Source organism: Notechis scutatus, chromosome 13, assembly GCF_049901735.1.
Source record: "Notechis scutatus isolate UNSWTSFEM ecotype Mainland chromosome 13, rNotScu1.2, whole genome shotgun sequence".
NCBI lineage: Eukaryota > Metazoa > Chordata > Lepidosauria > Squamata > Elapidae > Notechis > Notechis scutatus.
In genome coordinates, this window is record NC_142021.1 from 5,451,143 (window position 1) to 5,472,173 (window position 21,031).

The 21,031-nt window shown below is 42.5% G+C and overlaps 1 long non-coding RNA gene across 2 annotated transcripts in view; it reads left to right on the top strand.

The window, feature by feature from the left end:
• LOC148129603 (uncharacterized) overlaps positions 1-21,031 on the top strand; it is a 43,383-nt gene that overhangs the window by 2,088 nt on the left and 20,264 nt on the right. For both annotated transcript variants that reach the window (XR_015745264.1, XR_015745265.1), the window contains exon 3: positions 13,892-13,959. This is a non-coding gene — a long non-coding RNA (uncharacterized LOC148129603). The remainder of the gene's footprint in view (positions 1-13,891; positions 13,960-21,031) is intronic.

Below are 21,031 nucleotides of genomic sequence, written 5' to 3' on the forward strand. Positions count from 1 at the left end.
GGCAACAGGCAGATAATCCAAAATCCAGGGCTTGTAGTAAGCAGCTTCAAAGTGTGGATGGCTTGCCTCTGCATTTACATGCTAAGCCACAACTAATTCCATCTTGGCTTGTTTGTATAATCCAATTGCTTGAGTTCACACAATACACCGAACCTTCAATCAGCTAGCCATCTTTCAGCCTAATGTATTATGAGCAGCCAGCCAAAGGACATAGAGGACCGGGTCCTGTTCGCACAATGGGCTAATTCTGCCGTACCATCACTGAATTAACTTAATTCAAATTAAAAACAGTTCACCCAGGTGCTGTTTGCAGACAGAGCCATAAGTCCTAATCATGTTTGGATTCACGCAACCCACTAAGTCAAATTCTGATAATCAACATAAAACTATAATAGGGTTGGAAGGGATCTCAGAGGTCTTCTAGTCCAACCCTCCCCCTCAAGGAGGAGACCCTATACTATTCCAGACAAGTGGCTGTCTAGTGTCTATTCTTGAAAAACTTCCAGTGTTGGGGCACTTACAACTTCTGAAGGAAAGCCATTCCACTGATTAATTGTTCTCAGTGTCAGGACATTTCTGTTAGATTGGATCTCTTCTAAAATGATTTTTAATGGCCTGTTGGATGCCTAAAAGGGAATCATTTTGAAACATGGGCCATATTGTATCATTTTCTCTGTCATTTTGTATATTGTAGGATATTTTCGTGTCATTTTATAACATAGACCATAACATCTTACAATGTTACTGATTCCTTTTTTGTTGCAATTCTAATTACTTAAAATTAGAGTCTTATGTTTGTTTGTTTTGGAGATGATGGTTGCACATTTTCTTCAGATCTTCCAAGTCCTTTTCATTTTGCTGTTCCTTTTTTTCATCCTTTCTACTCAATATTTCCTTGCTTATTCCACTAAACCCTGCCTTTAAGGCTTTGCCACTTTTTCCCTCTTAGTCAGCCCCCTGTAACTTTCTCTTCCACTAACTCAAAATTGGTGGGCATCCAGTTCCTATTGTGGTTATAAAGTCTCATTTATATGCAAGATTATATATGGATGACTAGTTTGTATCTTTGCATTAATTTAAGCAGTTATGGAAAATGATCGCTGTCTGATGATTCATTTATTTGCAAGGTGTATGTCAGTCCCTGCCTGTCCTTCAAGAGCTCAAAGCACTGTGCCTAACACTTCTTACCTCATTTGTTTCATTTGTAAACAACAGCCCTGCGAGGTAGGTGGGGCTGGGAGAGAATGTTTGGCCCCGAGAGCTTCTGTGAACCAGGGGAAAGAGAATCTGTGCTTGGGTGTACTTGGCAGTCTACGAAAGAAAATCCCACCTCCACGCTGTTTGTTTACCTGGTTCCTAGTTTTATCCTGTTACTTTTAATGTTTTTAATGTTTTCATATTCTTGTTTTCATTGTGTGGTAAGCCATCCTGAGCTACTTCGGTAGCAAATGGAAGGTAGTCCTTGACTTACGACCACAACTCAGCCAAAATTTATGTTGCTAAGCAAGACATTCATTAAGTGAGTTTTGCCCCATTTTATGACTTTTCTTGCCACAGCTGTTAAGTGAATCATTGCAGCATTGTTAAGCTAGCAACACAGTCGTTAAGTGAATCTGGCTTCCCCAATGACTTTGCTTGACAGAAGGTTGTAAAAGGGGATCGTGTGACCCCAGGACACTGCATCCATCATAAATATGAACCAATGGCCAAGCATCTCAATTTTGATGACATGACCATGGGGATGCTACAATGGTCATAAGTGTGAAAAACGGTGGATGGATGGATAGATGGGTAGGTGGTAAGGTAGGTAGACAGACAGACAGACAGACAGCAATAGCACTTAGACTTATATACCGCTGCACAGTGCTTTCCAGCCCTCTCTAAGCGGTTTACAGAGTCAGCATATTGCCCCCAACAATCTGGGCCCTCATTTTACCCACCTTGGAAGGATGGAAGGCTGAGTCAACCTTGAGCCTGGTGGGATTTGATCTGCCAAATTGCAGTAGGAGTTGCTTGTAGTACTGCACACTAACCACTGCGCCATTGAGGCTCATCTAGATAGATAGTGGGTAGGTAGGTAGGTAGGTAGGTAGGTAGATAGATAGATAGATAGATAGATAGATAGATAGATAGATGATAGATAGATAGATAGATAGATAGATAGATAGATAGATAGATAGATAGATAGATGGATGATAGGGAGGGAGGTAGATAGAGAGGTAGGCAGGTATGTAGGTAGACAGACAGACAGATATCTCCTCAAATTGTCTGTTCTGCTATGTTATTGTAGATGCATTCTGGAGACGGAATTGCTCTCATTTAAGTTTCAGCTGCAGTAAACATCTGCCCAATATTAAAGCAGGGGAAAGGTTGGGGTTTAACCCCCTCTTCCTGTCTCCCTAGCTTTGGAGTGCAGTGAAAAAAATGTTTCAGCACCATTTCGTTTGACCAGATGTACATTTTAATTAAAGTTTGCTCCATTGACATCCATTCAGTTTCTTGGAGTAATTGCACGCCACTCTGTTAATTAACAGCTGGAAGGCTATCAGCTTATTGGTCATTATTTCTGTAGTGGCCGAGAAAGTCTAGTCATTCCATTAGGTCATTCATAGAATCTGAGAGAATTCCACGTTTTGTGGAAGGCCAGTTCATAAGAGAAAGAGGAGATCTGAAATGACATCCTTTCTACAGAGGAGAAGTTCAACATGAAGGCTTGTTCTGATCCACTCAGAAAATCCTAACACCAAGATGAAGCCAACATGAAACATTGTGATCCCAAAATAGCAATCCAAGGTTGTAGTAAATACAGGTGGACATAGAACAGCAGAAGTTGTTCACCTTTTGGTTGAAAGCTACTGTCAAAACAAACCTTTTTTTATATCTCTCTCTTACCTTGTCTATAAGGTAAGAGCCATGGTGGCGCAGTGGTTAGAAGGCAATATTGCAGACTACTTCTGCTGACTGCCAGCTGCCAGAAGTTCGGCAGTTCAATTCTCACCGGCTCATGGTTAACTCAGTCTTCCAGGCTTCTGAGGTGGGTAAAACGAGGACCCAGATTGTTGGGGGCAAGAGGCTGACTCTGTAAACCGCTTAGAGAGGGCTGTAAAAGCCCTGTGAAGCGGTATATAAGTCTGAGTGCTATTGCTACTGCTACAAGTAGTCCCTGACTTACACAATTGAGACCAGAATTTCCATTGCTAAGCAAGGCGGTTTGAGTGAGTTGCACCCAATTTCACAACTTTTTTCTCTTGGTTGTCACTGTAGTTGTTAAGTGACTCATGCAGTTGTTACGCAAATCCAGATTAACATCCATCGACATCTCAACGCTTTGGCAGCTGAGATTTTTGGAATCTGTGCTGAAAACGCGAGGGCCTTCTACAGTTCTCCTCCGTGGATTATCCCAAAGGGGTCTGTAAGACTGGGTCAGAAAAAATAAAGATGGTGGCCATGATCCCACCCTCCCTTTTATCATGCATCTGGACATTTTTGACCCTTCCTCCAAGACTCCACTGGATCTCTCCATCTGTACTTGACTTTTACAGCCGAACAAATGCAGTTGCCACAAAATTCCCGGGCAGAGATTAAAATTGCGTAACTGTCCAACAACCCCTCCAAACGGATTGAGAATAATTTTGATCAGTCGGGAGCATCAAGTGGAACAGCTGAATCAAATTGATGAGTTCTGTTGGAGCCATTTAGTACAACCGACTGCCTTTCATAGCCTCTACTCTCTCTAAATCAATCCAGCTCTGATTTGGAGATTCGGTGTGGATGTCCAAATTCAACTCTCTGCTTTCAAATCAATCAGGATGTTAAAATCATATCTGAACTCATTTTCACGTCCCTTGGTACATCCAGAGAATTCCTTGCTTCTCTGAGTATGAAAATAATGTTGCTTTCTTTCCCATGGCAGGGATGCTGCTATTTTCATTCTACTGGGATTTTAAAAAAATAAAATAAAATAAACTCACTATTCTAAACCATCCTGATTCAACCTTCTCCTTACCTCCGATTGAACAAATAGGATTTCTTCCTGGAGGGGGAGGGAAAATGGGTGGAGATAAGAAATTTATAATCCAGACAATCTGCATTTGTGGGTGTTACGCTGTGTGTGAGCAAGAATCTTTTGCTTTTAAATTGTCGTTTCCAGGAAAATGAACCATCAGATGCCTCTGCTTTCTAGACTAACAGTCTCTGGTCTTAATGGAAAAAAAATATATATATCCTTCAAGGCAGACACAAGGGGGTTTCTTACAGATTTTATGATTAGAGCTCCCCTACTTCTTTGTACCATTTCCAGATTTGAGGAAATTAGACATATTCTTGACATTTAGACTTAACAAAGACATCAATACATCGGAGTGACTTCAAAGGGGAATCAGATAATAGGATGAATGGGGGGGGGGGAAGCACACACACATGCACAAAAATGCAGCCAGACAGGGTGGAAAAATTATTCCCTTGGATCTATCTGAGCAAATTCAGCTTGCTAAGTACATTCAAGCTGACTTAAAGGTACCTCGTTGCAAAAGTGCCTCAAAACTAGAGCAGATATGATAGAGATAGAATATAAATATTTTTTTTTTAAAAAAAATCAAATCTGTAGGGCTCCCTTGGCTCTCGAAGCATCTCAGCTGACCTGAAAAAAGATTTTCTCTGATCTCATGCTTTTAGCAGCCACGGGTTATACAAAAAAATAAATTGAGTAGCTTTGCAAGACAAGGACTTACCTTCAGCACGACTCTGTTTGCAAGATTTGGTGACTACACTCTGGCAATACAGGGGGTCCTCGACTTATTGAGCCCAAAATTTCCGTTGCTAACCAAGACAATTAAGTGAGTTTTGCCCCGGTTCATGACGGTGATTGTCACACCACAAGTGAATCCCTGCAGCAGGGGTGGGATTCTACCAGTTAGCACCTATTCGGTAGAACCGGTTGTTAACATTCTAAGCAGTTCGGAGAACCGGTTGTTAGAAGAAATTACTGGACTAATCCTGTAAGGAAGGCAGGAAGGAAACATTCTGGTGTTGCTTACAAAAACTGCCTCTCCATTAACCCTTATTACATTCTTGGCAGGACTAGACTTCCTGTCTCAGGAACTTCTCTGGAGTTTTTTGCCCCTCCTTTGCTAGTACTTTGCTTGTGTGGAGTGACCATTCAAAGTTACAATGGCACTGAAAAAAGTGATTTATGACCATTTTTCACACGTATGACTGTTGCAGCATCCCCACAGTCACAAGAGGCCAGGCAAGGAGATACGTGCCTCGATGTGAGTGATGTTGAGTTGGCCATGCCCAGCCAATAACATAACCACCAAGTCCAAAGCGTGCACACACGCACATCCCCAAAATGCAATATCTGCGCGTCCCCAATGCATGAACCCTGCACATGTACTCCACCCCCACCACACATGCACTCACTTCCCCCCCCCCATATGTGCCACTCCCTGCATGCATGGCAGAGACCCAAAGACCAGCTGGCTGGTGGGAGGAGCATACGCATGCATGGTAGACCTGAGCTGGGGCGATAGTTTGCATGCCCACAGAGAGGGCTCTATGTGCCACCTCTGGCACACATGCCAAAGGTTTGCCATCACGGCTTTATATCATTCCAAACAAGTGGCAGTTCAGTCTCTTCTTGAAAGCTTCCAGTGTTGGAGCATTCACAACTTCTGCAGGCAAGTCATTCCACTGATTAATTGTTCCTACAGTCGGGACATTTCTCCTTAGGTCTAGGTTGCTTCTCTCCTTGACTAGTTTCCACCCGTTGCTTCTTCTCCTGACTTCAGGTGCTTTGGAGCAGGGGTCTCCAACCTCGGCCACTTGAAGCCTGGTGGACTTCAACTCCCAGAATTCCCCAGCCAGCAAAGCTTTGAAGAATAGGTTGCCTCACCCCCCCTCTTCTTTGTGACAGTCCCTCAAGTATTGGAAATCAGCTGGTGATCTTGGGCCAATCCATCTTTCTCAGCCCTAGGAAGAAGAAGGCAAAGGCAAATGATTTTGGAAAACATTGCCAAGAAAACCACAAGTACCAGTCCAGGCATTCATCAGGAGTCTGTTTGTCTCAAAGGCACCAAAAACAAAATCTTTGGCTAACTCACAGATTAGAAGCCTTGTCTTTCCTTCTGGGCTGAATTAAACATTCCCTGAACTTCAGGACTGAAAAGACGCCTGCTTAGAAACGTTAAAAATTATACCCTGATCTCACATAATTTTTCATTCCCTGACTTACCCCTGGCTATGTCTGCCTGAGCTTTCCAAGTGATTCATTTTCTCCATCTGCCCATCTTCCTCGTATTTTCCTTTTTTTCCAATCCAATGATGCCAGAAAACTTTAAATAACATTCAAAATTATTGTTATTATTATAATTGTTGGTATAAAGCCCTTTCAGAACTCCATGACAATATGCCAAGCATTTCCATATGAAATTAGAATGAAGGGAGAGGTCAATTTTTTTGCAATTAAAAAAATACTCACTGCTATATAGAATGCAACATTCATAAATATGCTAAAAGGTCATCCTCACACCTTGGCAAGGATTGGTTGGGAGGAAAATACAGTTACCTTCTTTTTCATATTTCAGCCCACCTGTGATTCACCAAGTGTTGTTAAACTTGGAGTAGTGAACTTTTAGTGAGATTAGAAATAAAATTCAACACTGGGTTTGTATTGTCCATTTAACCTGGTTTTGTTCTGACCAAGGCTTCCTGAGACAGTAACAATCACACGCTGTTCCCAAAAACAATCACACGCTATTCTTTTGTTTTATTTCATCGGCTGTGAATTATATGCATTCACAGCCCATAATGAGTCCCAAACAGTGTATGAACAGTCCAATAGAAGTCTGCCACAGTTTTTCGGGATAAGGCTGATAAGCACCCACCCTTATCTCTCTTGAAATGCTGCCCACAACTTAATTGCCAATTAGCTGTATAAGGCCAAGCAGAGCACAAAGTCAACACAGAGCTTCAGAGTTTAAACCGACCAGAATGAACAAAGTTGCTTCCTGCAAAGGCTCATATCCCTTTGCTTCTCCTTTATGTCTTATGGGAGGGGCAATCACCTCCAAGCCTTATCCCGAGTCGCCCCTTTTGTCTTAACTGTTCTTGCCTTCTGGCAGCTCTGCGCAAGTGCACACTGGGAACCAGCTCCCCCTGTTCCTCTGCCTCACTGATGTCAGATTCTGGAGGCTCCGGAGTCAGCACATAACTCTCAGATGGCCCTGGCCCCATCTCTGTGTCGGACGCAGATCCCTTGTCCGAGCCCTCCCTAGACTCAGGACTGGCCCATGTTCCTCCCCACTCTCCGACTCTGCTGCCAGCTCCACAGGCCACTGGTGGACCACAACAGGTTTACCGAATTAATAATACTGCTCTATACTGCACTGGTGAAACCACACTTGGAATAATGTGTACAGTTCTAGTCACCATGATACAAAAAAGTATCTAAGACCCTGGAAATCTTGCAGAGAAGAACAACGAAAATTATTAAGGGGCTGGAGGCTAAGACATACAATGAACGATTGTGGGAACGGGGTCTGTCTAGTCTAATGGAGAGAAAAACTACTGTGGGGATGATGTGATAGTAGCCTTTCAGTTCTTGACGGGCTGTCACACACAAGAGGGGGTTGATTTATTCCCAAAACACCTGAAGTCAGAAGCAATGGACGGAAACTTACTCAACCTAGAACTAAGCAGGAATTTTCTGATAGGGAGAACAATTAATCAGTGTAATAGTTTGCCTTCTGGAGTTGTGGGTACTCCATCACTGGAGTTTTTCAAGAAAAGATTGGACAACCATTTGATCAGGTTTGTATAAGGCCTCTTTCCTTGTGCAAGGGGCAGGTCTGGATGATTTCTGAGGTTCCTTCTAGCTCTATAATTCTTTGTTCCAACTGGCATAAGACACTTGAGTATTTATGTACTTATTTATTTATATATTTATTCATCCACCCATCCATTCAATTTCTATACCTAGTGCTCAAAATCATCCAAGTGATTCTAACTCGAGTAACCAAACAGGCTCAGTTCAACCAGCATGGCCAGTCTCCAAATATCTAAACAAGATTAAACTCAGCCATCTTAACGCATGGCTCAAATGGAGCTTTGGATGCAGCAGAAAACTTTGTTTTAATTCTCAGCCCTCCCCCTGGCCTGTTCGATTTCCTTTTCATGGGGCGGGGGAGGCTATTTCTCAAACCTTTAAAGGAAGGGAGGGAGGTATTAGAGAAAACAGTCTCTCCAATTTTATTATTTCTCCAGAGTTTTTCAACTGTTAGTCCACTGAAAAATTGGACTCAGTGGACAGCCTTCATGATGCAATTATTCAAGAAATGGCTCATGATCCAATCTTTTTTTCTCTCTGTGTGTGTGTAAAAAAGACAGACTCAGATGGAGTAAGAAGGAAGTCTGTTTAATTTCCAACTGTTGGCCCTGATCCAACATGTCTTGCTTTCCTTTGGCCTCCATTGAACTTAATTCCATTCTCTTGGGAGAAAAAATAGTGGGGAGGGATAAGAACCTATCAGAATATTAAATAGCAGAGTTAGAAGGGATATCAGAGGTCTTCTAGTTGAGCCCCCCACCAAAGCAAGAGACCCTATAATATTCCCGACAAATGCCTGTCCAATCTCTTCTTGAAAACCTCCAGTGATGAAGCACCCACAACTTCTGGAGGTTGATTAATTGTTCTCTCAGGAAATTTCTCCTTAATTCTAGGTTGAATCTCACCTTGATAAGTTTCCATCCATTGCTTCTTGTTCTGCCTTCGTGTGCTTTGAAGAATAGGTTGACCCCTTCTTCTTTGTGGCAGCTCCTGAGATATTGGAAGCCTGCTATCCTGTCACCCCTAGTCCTTCTTTTCATCAAACTAGTCACTAGACAAACCCAGTTCCAGCAACCCTTCTTCATATGTTTTAGCTTCCAGTCCCTTAATCAACTTTGTTGCTCTTCTCTGCACTCTTTCCAGAGTTGCTCAACATCTTTTTTATGATGAGGTGACCAAAACTGGATGCAGTATTACACATTGGTCTTTCTAATGTCTTCAAGGAAAAGCAAGAAAGTCCAGTTTGAAAAAAACTTCAAAAAGCATCTTGGGAAGTACCACCTTTCTCGCCTCCAGAAAAAAAAGTAGTGGAGTTTTATTTACATACAGCAAACTGAATATTTTCCCATAGCCTGTGTCCTTTCTAAACCTATTCGGTTTGCCCGGTCTCGGTGCTTAGAAAATGCACCTGTTGTATTCTTGCAGCTGCTGATAGCCTATGCTGTTCCACTTTGTCGAGGGCAAAACAAGATATGTATACAAGATCCAATTATTAATTGGGTATGTACCATGTTGGCTTTCATGGGGGGAGGGGAGGACATTTTATGTGTTACTGATATCCAAAAATAGTCCGGTGCATTTGGAATGACTGGGTTGCACTCAACTGACAGCTGCCAGATTGTATGAATGCTGTAAGTTTTTTGGGGTGGGGGAGTGGGGAAGATGGTACAGTAAGAAATCTGAACCACAGACAAAACGGCCAAATTTAACCATGTACATAAAGAACTTATTTTCCTCATTTTTCCTCATCCAGCATTTTTCAACATCTTATTCTAGAATATTCAATGCAAGGCCTGTCTGCCTCTTCCAGTGATGGTTATTTGATCGTGTTTTTATAGCTTGTACCGTGGCACAGGAAATGAGAAGCCAGAGGTCAGGGCAAATGTTGGCTTCTTGGGTCTGCTTTGTCCACAGATGTCAGTCCCCCTCCAGCGTGGCTTTTCCTGCTCATGTTAAATGGTGGTTTGGCAGATTGACCTGGCTCCCTGGTAATTATGTTCACGAATCTGCCTGTATCAGTGGAGCGATAGTATTAAAATCACGTAAAGTGTTAGTGCTGTTTATACTGCAATGGACAGACCACACTTGGAATACTGCATCCAGTTCTGATCACCATGATACAAAAAAATATGTTGAAACTGTAGAAAAGTGGTCGCCAACCGGTGGTCTGCGGCCATGAGAAAATTTTGGTGGGCCGCAGAGAAATCTCACCCCCAAAACACCCCCCCAAAGCAATTAATCCAGGCTGCGCAGAAACAGAAGGCTGCTCAGACCACATGGCCCGCGGGAACCCTCCCTGCCCACTCACTCCTTACCCGGCAAACTTGTCTGCTAAGTTGCTATTTTTCCTTTTTCTGACCATCATCTGTTCTGCTGGGCCAGGAGATTTAGATTAGCTAGGAAGCAGGAAACGGTTGGATTTCTTGCTTTCTAGCTCAGCACAGCCGAACCTCCCTTAGGACTGAAGGTTTGCTTGCAAGCAAATTCAGTGCAGACTCACGACAAGCAAATTTGAGAGACCGAGCTAGCCGATGGCAGATAGATAGATCACTGAATGATTCTGTGAGCAACTCAATCTGCCTGCTTTGCCTGATTTTGGATAAAAGTTGCTTTTTTATATAAAAAATTCAATATTTACATGCATGGTGTGTCGTGAGTTAATTTTGTGAGTTTGCTTGCAAGCAAATTTTATGTGACAGACTGAGCTAGCCAATGGCAGATAGATAGATTTCTGAATGAATCTGTGATGCTGTGAGCTACTCAATTTGCCTGCCTGCTTTGCCTGATTTGGGGTAAAAGTTGCTCTTTTTTTACAAAAAAATTCAATATTTATATAAATATTTATAATGCAGTATTTACAAGCCATGCCCAGCCAGTCACATGACCACCAAACCACACCCACAAATTAGGCCATGCCCACAGAACCAGTTAGTGGTCCCTGGGATTTAAAATTATGAGTCTGGTGGTCCCTGAGGTCCAAAAGGTTGGCTACCCCTGCCTTAGAGGACCTCCAAGGTCCTTTCCAACTCTCCATTCTGTATATGCCAAGAAAAAGCGCCTGCAGAGAATCCCAGTTTATAAATCCAGGCAGTGTAATAAGCACGTTTCTGGGTGCTTCATGGCTCAAGGGATTTAGAAGAACCAAGCAGGAAGAACCAAGCTGATCGCAAGTAGCAGCAGGCAAGTAGCAGCAGTCAATTCTTTCAGGAGAAATTAAAATTTGGCCGGCCGTGCAGAGAAAGTGGTGCCAGACAACATTCCTTCTGCTTTCGCTGGTAGGGCGATTTCCCAGATTGCTGGCACTCGCTGCCACGTGACGTAGCGGTGGTTGCTGGTTTGGAAAGATTTAGAGGTTCTGCCTGCCCGACAATAATACGGATTTGCTTAGACACAGAACCCAGAAGCCACAATTGGCTGGGTTCACACATCCCGCTAAGCCTTTGCAAACCACAAGGGCTGAAAACACACACACACAGCAGCTGCCAGAATCACACAAAAATCATTAGAGTTTGACACAGAGGTTCTCAACCTCCCCTCCCACTGGCTGGGGAATTCTGGGAGTTGAAGTCCCCACATCTCTCAAAGTTGAGAAACCCTGGCTAAACAGGAAGGGTTAATTATCTTTGAGGTTATGCCTTGTACAGCTAACAGCCGCACTTGGTACCAAAACTTCCATTGCTAACCAAGGTGGCTTTTAAGTGAGTCGTGCCAGATTTTGCTACTTTTATTTTTATTTTTGGTCAGGATGCTAAGTGATTTGCTGCAGTTGTTAAGTGGGTCATGCGGTCATTAAGTGAACCCGGCTTCCCCTGTTGACTTTGTTTATTGGAAGCCGGTTGGGAAGCTCGCAAATGGTGATCACATGACCCCAGGATGCCGCAACCATTGTAAACACATGCTGTTGGATTATGTGACTGTCATGTGATGCTCCATTCTAAATCAGTGCCGCTATAACTCTGAATAGCCATTAGAGAATGGTTGTAAGTTGAATACTATCTGGGCTTCCTTCAACCCCCTTCTTGGTCTCTCTGGGGTAGAATCCTGGATTCCTAACCACATTTTCTTATAGTTCAAGAATAGGGGAGATTAAGAGGGGTGAACAATTCCTAAATTGTTCTTAGCATTCTCCTCTCCCCAATTCCTATAATCCTTTGAGTTCTCTAGGGTGACAGTGTGATCATTTATTTATTTTTTATTTGATTTGATTTGCCAATCACTTACAAGATAATAGGTATAAGTATAAACATGAGTAAGAATACAGGAAATAGGTACGAACAAATGGGTACAATAGAACAGGGACGATAGGCACGATGGTGCACTTATGCACACCCCTTACAGACCTCTTAGGAATGGGTATTCTCTCCCTTCCTTTCTCTCCTCCCTCCCTTCTTTTCTATCCTTCTTTCCCTCCTTCCTTCCTTCCCCTTCCCTGTTCTGCTTCCTTCCCCCTTCCTTCCTTCCTTCCTTCCTTCCTTCCTTCCTTCCTTCTTTTATTTTATATTTGCTTTATTTGATTTGCCAATGACTTACAAGATAATAGGTATAAGTATAAACATGAGTAAGAATACAGGAAATAGGTACGATTAAATGGGGACAATAGGACAGGGACGGGAGGCACGATGGTGCACTTATGCACACCCCTTACAGACCTCTTAGGAATGGGTATTCTCTCCCTTCCTTTCTCTCCTCCCTCCCTTCTTTTCTATCCTTCTTTCCCTCCTTCCTTCCTTCCTTCCCCTTCCCTGTTCTGCTTCCTTCCCCCTTCCTTCCTTCCTTCCTTCCTTCCTTCCTTCCTTCCTTCCTTCCTTCCTTCCTTCCTTCCTTCCTTCCTTCCTTCCTTTCTTCCTTCCTTCCTTCCTTCCTTCCTTCCTTCCTTCCTTCCTTCTTTTATTTTATATTTGATTTATTTGATTTGTCAATGACTTACAAGATAATAGGTATAAGTATAAACATGAGTAAGAATACAGGAAATAGGGACGAATAAATGGGGACAATAGGACAGGGACGGGAGGCACGATGGTGCACTTATGCATGCCCCTTACAGACCTCTTAGGAATGGGGTGAGGTCAATAGTGGATAGTTTGAGGTTAAAGGAGTGGGTGGGTTAGAGGATGTAACAACAGAGTCAGGTAGTGCATTCCAGGCATTGTCCACTCTGTTGCTGAAGTTATACTTTCTGCAATGAATATTCCCTCTTGGGATCAGGGCAGATCCAAAAAACCCACACCTAAGGTAGAATAACCCAGCCTGCTTTCCATTCTTATCTCTGAACAGAACAGAATAACAATGCTGTGACCAAAACTGGAAGCAAACTCCATGCGTGGTCTTGCTAAGGCTTTATGAAGCGGTACTACTATTTCATGCGATCTTGATTCTATGCCTCTCTTAACACAAATGCAAATCAATACACGAGAGAAGCAAGTGGGCCACCCTGATTTAGAGCTCACAGCCCAGTGTGACCACACAAGTGTTTCTACGAAACTGTCGGCTGACGTCTGGCTGCGCACATGCTTGAGATTTTGAACACTGTATCCCTAGCCAGGCGGCAAGCACCTGACCGGTGTGAGAAATGATCCATGGATTATTATTATTATTATTATTTGCATTGCAATTCCACCTGCTCCTTCAGCATGGCAGGCTGAAGGGCAACAAAACCCTTTTTGCCATCCAAACAGCTGCTGGGGAAGGATGTGTGCCCACGGCAGAAAACTGCTTTTAACATCTAGGCAGCAAAGATAACAAAACCAGGTAGCTGACAACTCCTGTGGGGCTCGAAGCTGCCAGCTCCCAGAAGCCCTTCGGGTAAATGGTATGGTTTTTAGGGGAATTGGAGGACTCCATCAGTGGAGGTTTTCAAGAGACTGGACAGCCACTTGACCAGGATAGAATAGGGTGTCCTGTTTGAGCAGCGGGTTAGACTACAAGACCTCCAGTGTCCCTTCCAACTCCAATTATTCTATATTCTAAATTGGGAATTCTCCCTTGCACTCAAGAGAGGCTTAAAAACCCAGCAAAAGAAAAAAAAAAACCAGCTTGAAAAGACCCAACTTCCTTTCTGCTTTTCAGCTCCTCCTGTCCTGCATCCATCCAGGGAAGGAATCCATCAAGCCCGTTTCTGCATTCTGTTTAGTCAGGTTAGTAACACATTGCTCCCTCCCCCCCTTGCTGGAAGAACTGGCTTGGTGCAATTTAGGTTTACGTGACTCATCCTGACCTCATTTCGACTCCCCCCAGGCTTTCAGCGTACCAGCCTCTTCCCCAACCTGCTTCCTGCGAACACTTCCCTCGCTGGGTGTCTCACTCCATCTGTTCCACGTGCTTCTGCACACACTGGCGCACGCCAGAGATCGCCCCTGCCCCCCACCTTGATCAAAAGGCTTTGGGCTGCGGGTTGTGCAAATGAGCGTGCAAGCAAGCTGCCAGGGACCCCAACTGAGAACGACTGTCACCCCAGGCATGACCTGGTTTGAGTTCGGGGCTTCAGGGGCGTTGCTTAAGATCTCTTATTGCATCCAGTTTTGGTCGCCACAATATTGAAAAGATGTTGAGACTTCGGGAAGAGTGCAGAGAAGAGCAACAGAGATGATTAGGGGGCTGGAGGATAAAACATTATGAAGAATGGTTGCAGGAACTGGGGACATATAATTTAATGAAAGTCTCAGGACTGTAAGTAAAACTAGATTAGAGTTGTGGTGGCACAACTAGTTCTGCCCACAGCCTGGAGTTTGATCCTGACTGGCTCAAGGTTGACTCAGCCATCCATCCTCATTCTGTAAAATGAGGCCCCAGATTGTTGGGAGGCAAGAGGCTGACTCTGTAAACCTCTTAGAGAGGGCTGTAAAGCACTGAAAAGCAGTATATAAGTCTAAGGGCTATTGCTATTTTCTTTCTTTCCTTCCTTCCTTCCTTCCTTCCTTCCTTCCTTCCTTCCTTCCTTCCTTCCTTCCTTCCTTTCCTTTCCTTTCCTTTCCTTTCCTTTCCTTTCCTTTCCTTTCCTTTCCTTTCCTTTCCTTTCCTTTCCTTTCCTTTCCTTTCCTTCCTTCCTTTCCCAGTGGTTAGAATGCAGTATTGCAGGCTAATTCACTGCCTACTGCCAGCAGTTCGATCCAGACTGGCTCAAAGTTGACTCAGCCTTCCATTCTTCTGAGGTCTGTAAAATAAGGACCCAGATTGTTGGGGGTAAGAGGCTGATTCTATAAACCACTCTGAGAGGGCTGTAAAGCACTATGAAGTGGTATATAAGTCGAAGAGCTATTAAGAAGTCAAAATTTGCCTGATTGTGGGGTAATGGTAAACCATTTCTGTGTTGCTGTCAAGAAAACATCAATGATCTGTCCATCAGGATTTGAGCTTTCCTAAAAGGAAGAACTTCCTTTGGCTTGTGTCTAGGTGTGATGGGCACTCCCAGCAAGTCCATTTACTTCACCTCAATGAGTGATGCAACCCCAGGAAACTGATTCAATGAAATAGACCATGGCTTGGCTAACTATGTTTCCCCCCCGCGGTGCAAACATAGCCATCACTTATCTTACTTTAAGGCTGACATTGCGTCTTTTGTGTCTCAAAAGCAGCAGGAAATTGAACTCTTGCTCTTTTGGCCGTTGTGGTTGGCAACAACTCTGGGAACAACAGCCCAGAGAGAGAGAGAGAGAGAGGTCTGGGGGGCTCCATAGGACCCAGAGTAGCTCAGATAACCCCCTTCTGCTTTGGCAAGATACACCCACCCATACTTTTTCGACAGTACCACAGGGAAGGGGTCACCAGCCACATATGGGGGCTTGCAAATGTTTTGAGCTTAACCAGACTTGCATAGATGGGACAACTGAGAGCTCGGCCAAGCCTCCTTCGTTGTGTCCATTTGTAGTGAACAGCTGCAACAACGCACCAGGCGTGATCCCTAGATTAAAATGGACCGATGGCTCACTTCAGAATGGAATGGAATGAGAATAGGATAGGGATAGTGATAGGGATAGAATAGTATAGGGATAAGAATAGAATAGAATAGAATAGAATAGAATAGAATAGAATAGAATAGAATAGAATAGAGTAGAGTAGAGTAGAGTAGAATAGATAGAATAGAATAGAATTTTTTTTATTGGCCAAGTGTGATTGGACACACAAGGAATTTATCTTTGGTGCATTTTCTCTCCGTGTACATAAGAAAAAATAAAATACATTCATCAAGAATCATAAGATACAACACTTAGTGATAGTCATGGGTTACTAATAAGCAATCAAATCATACTAGGAAGCAATAAAAACAATGTACTCTAAGCTGTAAAGGTACAAACTACATGGATATAGTCATAAGTGGGAAGAGATAGGTACTAGTAAGGATGAGAAGAAGAATAGTAATACAGTCTTAGTAGTTAATTTAGGGGATTAGCCTGCAGATTAACATTTGCACCCCAACCTCTGTTGCATATCCCTGTTGCACACCTTCTCTAAATCCCCAGATGGCTTTGCAGAAGTCGTAATTTCCTAGTTAGGAGCAAATCTTTTGATAACTAGCAACTCTTTGGAGAGAACGTCTCGTGCCCTGCAGAGAAAGTGGAAGTATTAACTCCCATCTGGTTTCCCCAGCTCAAGGTGAACTTTTGACCTCATAGTATGCTCTAATTGTTGGATCCACCATGACTTTTCTAAGCCCTCTTCTACTTCTTGGATACTGTTCAAACTTCACCGGAGTGGGAAAAAGTAACTTATGACTGTTTTACAACCATTGCAGCATCCCCATTGGTCAGGTGAACAAAATTCAGATGCTTGGACACTGGTTTCATACTTATGACCGTTGCTGAGTCCCCAGGGTCATGCAATCCCCTTTTTTGCAAACTCTAAAGCCAGGTTACTAACTTTAACCACTGCAGTGATTCACTTCACAATGATGGCAAGAAAGGTGACAAAACAAAGCAAAACTCACTTTTGCAAATGCTTTCCTTAGCAACATAAATTTGAGGCTCGATTGCACCCAAATTGTGGTCGTAACTCGAGGACTACTTTGGATGACCGTTCTCTCAAGGAAGAACAGGGCAAAATGCTTAACCATACAGTTTTCCATTCTTTCATCCCTTTTCTCTCTTGTGGGAGAAAACCTGAACCAAAAACACGCCCTATAATTTCTCATCCTGACACCTCCAAATATTTCTTCGGCCGGACCAAATGAGCTCCACGCATTAAATCAGCCACAGCGCTGGTTGATTAATCTACCGATTACATTACAGCCAGGGTCCCTTATTTGTTTGAATTCTGCACTGCCCTATTAATTCTGGGATTATCTTGGCAGCCCGCAGCATCACTCCATAAAACTGGGAAGTCAGGAGACTAAAAGCAGTCGTAAAAACCAGGTAATAACTAAAGAGCAATTGCAGCTGCTTCACACCCAAATTGTCTTGTCTCCCCGATGTTCCCTTAGCATGCTTATTGCTTCCGTTCCTTGCCAATTTCCCAGGTACGGCCATTTTTAGGTAATGGGGAAAATGCTGAGGAAACGGTTCCCTGAAAACAAGAGATTGAGAGAGAGGAGAGGAAGAACATGTGAAAAAGGAAGGAGTCAGGCAAATAAACGGGAATATTCCATCTTTGGTGTTCTATCCATCTCTATCTATCTATTGGTATCTATCTGTCTATCTATCTGTATCTATCTATCTGTATCTATATCTATCTCTATCTGTATCTATCTATCTGTATCTATATCTATCTCTATCTGTATCTATCTCTAATTGTATCTATCTGTCTTATCTATCTATTTATCTATCTATCTATCTGTATCTATCTATCTATCTATCTATCTATATCTATATTTCTATCTATATCTACCTATCTATCTGTATCTATCTATCTGTATCTATCTTTCTCTATCTATCTATTTGTATCTATCTATCTATCTATCTATCTATCTATCTATCTATCTATCTATCTATATCTATCTGTCTATCTATCTATCTGTATCTATCCATCTATCTATCTATCTATCTATCTATCTATCCATCTATATATCATCTATCTATCTATCTATCTATCTATCTATCTATCTATCTATCTATCATCTATCTATCTATCTATCTATCTATCTATCTATCTATCTATCTATCTATCTATCTATCTATCTATCTATCTATCTATCTATCTATCTAATCTATTGGACTAATCCAGGAGAGAAAAATATACTATAAAGCCAGTCGATATGTCCTCAGAATCTCTCCAACTGGATGGATTTCAAACTCCATGCTCTTCGCATGTTTGGACATTGGGAATGTGGCTTTTGGGGGCCGAATGTGAACCTTCAATCTTGCAAATGCCAAAGCATCTCTTTTTCCCCTTAAAAAAAAACTCTTGAAAAACCTCTCCCAAAATAACCTCTGATCTTATTCCCATTCAGAATGTGGCCTTTTTCAATTCATTTTTAAAACATTTATTATGGCCTTTAAGTTGGCAAATAGCAACTGAAGGAAACAGGAGAAGAGCGAACCAAAATGGAGAAACCAAAATAAGCACACACACAACAATCCGCCTTAAATCTTACAATGGATTCCCTGGTGGGGAGGGACTCAATGCTAGAAAATAAAACTCTTCAGTCTGGCAGGTTGCATAAAAAAACACCCCTCTCAGCCAGCACAACGTCAGTTTTGAAACTGTTGGATGGTCTATGAATCGCTGCTAGAAGAGGAAGAGGAGGACGCCTTTAGTAAAAGACAGAAAGTCTGATAGGGTCACCAAAGAAGCACTCCGGGGTTAACAAGATGGCTGAGAGTCAAGACTGCAATAATAATATAAATTGATATGATTGATTGATTAATTGAGCAATACAGAATAACAGAGTTGGAAGGGGTCTTGGAGATCTTCTAGTGCAACCCCTGCTCAAGGCAGGAGACTCTACACCATTCCAGAAAAATGGCTATCCTGTCTCTTCTTAAAAACTTTCAGTGATGGAGCACCCACAGATGGATGAATAGACAGAGAGATAAAGAGGGATGGATGGATAGATTGATACATTGGATGGATGGGTGGATGGATGGATGGATGGATGGATGGAGAGAGTGATGAGGGATAGATATGATCAATCGATCGATCAATAGATACATAATAGAGAGATAGAGATAATTGATAGATAATAGGTGATAGAGAACAATAATAGGTAGGTGATAGAGATACAGAATAGATAATAGAGAGATAGAGATGATACGTAATTGATAAATGATAGGGAAAGATAATGTAGGTGATAGAGAGATACAGAATAGATAATAGAAATGATAGATAATAGATAAGTGATAGGGAAAGATAATGTAGGTGATAGAAAGATACAGAATAGATAACAGAGAGATAGAGATGATAGATAATAGATAGGTGATAGAGAGAGAAAGATAATGTAGGTGATAGAGAGAGATACAGAATAGATAATAGAGAGATAGATGATAGATAATAGATAGGTGATAGAGAGAGAAAGATAATGTAGGTGATAGAGAGAGATAAAGAATAGATAATAGAGAGATAGAGGTGATAGATAATAGGTGATAGAGAAAGATAATAGGTAGGTGATAGAGAGAGATACAGAATAGATAATAGAGAGAAGAGATGATTTGGTAGATAAGAGATAGGTGATAGATATATAAAGAGAGATAAGTAGAGATATAAATAGATGATACATAGATGATAGAAGAGAGAAGGGGAGAGAGAGGGAAAGATAGATAGATACAGAGATTGATAGGTAGATGATAGAGAAAAAGAGGGCACAAGAGAGCAATGATAGACAGACAGACAGACAGACAGATACATAGAGACATAATAGATAGGGAAACAGAGACTGCAGAAAGGCAGAATGAAGTGGCAAAGAGTTCCTTTCTGCCAGCAAAGAGTAACACCCAAGCAGTGTATAAAAGGAGCAATTAAAGGAGAACCGATTTACTCCCAGGAGCAAGAATGAAACCTGCAACGGAAACCCAAATCCGATTGTAGGCAGACAGCGAGACCGCAGGCAAAATCAGAGCACGAGAGGGGGAGGTGGGGTGTGTGTGGAATATGCAGGCTCCTGCCCGAACTGCAAGTCTATCGGCATTTGATCCTCCCTGGGCCAGAGACTCACAGGCTGTCCTTCCACCGTTTCTTTTTTTCCTCCTCCCTCCAAGACATTTTGCTCCCTGCTTGTGAAACAAAAATTAATTATTAAAAAGCCCAACATGTCTCAGAGCCGCTCAGCCACAAAAGGTAGCCTCTAAATAATTAAGCGCCGCTATATTTAGAGGAAAGGAAGAGGCCCTAAAATCTAAATTAAACTCTGGAACATAATTTTTTTCCCCCTTGAAGGGGTCAGAGAGAAGAGGGGCTACAAGGGGGATCCAAGAGGATTTTCATGGCCTTGCAGAGAGCAGACTTCAGCTACGCGAGTCTTCTTTTTTTGTCCCCAGGTAACTTTTCTTTTCAAGTAACCCTTAAAGGTAATCCTCAGCTTATGACTGGTTGCTTAGCGACTGTTTAAAGTTACGACGAACCTATCCAAGGTTACTTATGAGCCGGATTTTTGTAATTCCAACACACATCGATCATGTGATCACATTTTGGGCATTTGGCAAACAGGCCACATTTATTGCCGTTTGCAGTGTCCCACAATCACATGAATGCAATTTATGGCCGTTTTTTTTACAGGAAGTCAGCATTTATGTCTGGTTTCCAGCAACAAATGTTCATTGAGGGCAATGGATTTGCTTAATGACCGCCACAAAAGGCTGTAAAATCAGTCACAGGGTGACCCGCTTAACAATCGACATGGCTTAGAGCATGCTGGCTGGGGAATTCTGGGAGTTGAAGTCCACCCATCCCAAAGTATGCTGGCTGGAGAATTCTGGGAGTTGAAGTCCACTCATCCCAAAGTATGCTGGCTGGGGAATTCTGGGAGTTGAAGTCCACTTGTCCTAAAACATGCTGGCAGGGGAATTCTGGGAGTTGACAGCCTTATGTCTTAAAGTTGCCAAGACTGAGAAACGCTATTCCAGAACCACAAACAAATTTCTATCTTTAAAAGTTAAAGAGTGTCCTTTTCTCCCTTAAAAAGCTTGGAAGAGAAGTTTCTTTGCAAACTTTAGGACCTTGCAAGCCATGCACATTCCACCTTTTTTAAAAAAAATTATTATTTTCTGGCCACAGGTCGGTTTGCTTGAAGCACCTGTGAATTTAGAGAAGACAATTTATCGCAGCCAAGAGTGCTGGGCACTC